Consider the following 1,986-nt stretch of genomic DNA (forward strand, 5'->3'; position numbering starts at 1 on the left):
GGAACACCCCAGTGTATTGGAGATGTCAGTACCATGGGATGATCACCAAGAACAGCAGCCATAGTGGAGTGGATCAACCTGAGCTTAGAGTGCTACAGAGGGCAGAGCTGGAGAAGTGATGCCAGCCCTTAGGAGGAGTCCAAAAGATCAAGTGGAATCCCAGACACGGAAACAACAAGCTGTAACATTGAAATTGCCTTGGAGACTCAAAGATGTTAAAGATGCCAGAGCCATGGGATACCCGCTGAGGAAAGCTGCTAACGGAGTAGAACCAGCCCAGGAGAAAGCAGTTTGTTGCAGTCAACAAAGATGAAAACAGAGTGGAGATCTGAAGACTGCTTTGACATCAGCCATGGAGATGCAGAGTTTGGAGTTTGCCTAGCTGGTTTCCTACCTTGCTTTGGGGATTACAGTTAGTTGAATGAATCTCAGAAGAGACCTTGAACTTTGGACTTTTAACATTGTTGAGACTGCTATAGACTATGAGGACTTTGAAAGTTGGACTAAATGCATTTTGCATTACGCTATGTTTAAGTATGGCCCCCATAGGCTCATGTTTTTTAACAAGTCTATGAGGGCCAGGGAGTGGAATATTATGGTTTGTATATTCTTAGACCGGGGAGTGGCACCATCCGGAGGTGTGACCTGGTTGGAATNGGTGTGTCACTGTGGGTGTGTGCTTAAGACTCTCACCCTAGTTGCCTGGAAGTCAGTCTTCCACTAGTAGCCTTTGGATGAAGACATAGAACTCTCAGCTCTACCTGTGCCATGCCTGCCTGGATGCTGTCATGCTCCCACCTTAATGATAATGGACTGAACCTCTGAACCTGTAAGCCAGCCCCAATTAAATGTTGCTTTTTTTATAAGACTTGCCTTGGTCATGGTGTCTGTTCACAGCAGTAAAACCCTAACTAAGACACTAAGACAGAAGTCATGGAAAGGGGTGGCTGCTAGCTGAGTTTAACGTGCCCCACACCTGTAGGGAAGAGACCCCTGACAGGTGACATGGAATAGGACTCCTGGAAAGACTGTTCCCAAGTGACTGCTTGGTTCTCAGCTGAATGTTCTACCCCAGGTATGGACTGGGTTGCAATCCTGGCAAAGGGAACATCCTCTCCCTGAATGGCACCTAAGTGGCAGACACGGTGTTTCAGTGAGACAGGCTTCAGAACAACCTGCATGTCAGTCAGATGAAAGTAGGAGGGAGGACAGGCTCTGCAGGGCCACTTCTAGTCACAAATGGTGGACTGCAGAAACACATCTCAGAGTTTCAGATCTACATGGTCCTTCTCCATGAAGTTACTGTTTTCTTATCCTCCCCCGTGTTAGCATGGAAATCAGTGGAAGTACTGACCTGGTGGAGCCTCAGGGCCTTCACAGCCAAATTCCTGGATTCTACATGTCATGAAGAGACAGCCCACCTCTGTGATTGGATCATGTCTTTCTCGTTCTCTGGAAGACATGTCTTTCAGCCATGTGTGGATTGCTTTAAGACCCTTCTCATGGAAGCTCTTATTGGCTAAAGACAACAAGTCTGGAATAGTCAGAGTGAGGGCTGCTATTTTTATTATCTGTTTGCTTTGAGACAGAATCTTGTATAGCCTATGCTGCCTTGAACTCTCTATAACTGAGGGTGACCTTGAACTTGTGTTCTGATTCCCCACCTCTATTTCCAGAGTGCAAAGTACAGGCATGTGCCTCTGTGCCTGATTTGTATGGTGACAGGGTAGGCCTCCTATGTGCTAAAAGCAGGTCTTCTACCAACTAGGCCAAAGCCTTAGTGTGTCCAATGAGTGTGTTGCTTCTCCCTCATGCTTGGCAACTGAGTATCACCTTTAAAAGACTAAAGAATTTCACATGTCGCCGGGCGTGGTGGCGCACGCCTTTAGTCCCAGCACTCGGGAGGCAGAGGCAGGCGGATTTCTGAGTTCGAGGCCAGCCTGGTCTACAAAGTGAGTGCCAGGACAGCCAGGGCTACACAGAGAA

The 1,986-nt window shown here is 47.7% G+C and overlaps 1 protein-coding gene across 3 annotated transcripts in view; it reads right to left on the reverse strand.

Annotated features, from left to right (window-relative positions):
• Hsf2bp (heat shock transcription factor 2 binding protein) overlaps positions 1-1,986 on the reverse strand; it is an 81,677-nt gene that overhangs the window by 48,309 nt on the left and 31,382 nt on the right. The gene's annotated exons all lie outside the window — the stretch shown is intronic.

Source organism: Mus caroli, chromosome 17 (genome assembly GCF_900094665.2).
Source record: "Mus caroli chromosome 17, CAROLI_EIJ_v1.1, whole genome shotgun sequence".
NCBI classification, from domain to species: Eukaryota; Metazoa; Chordata; class Mammalia; order Rodentia; family Muridae; genus Mus; species Mus caroli.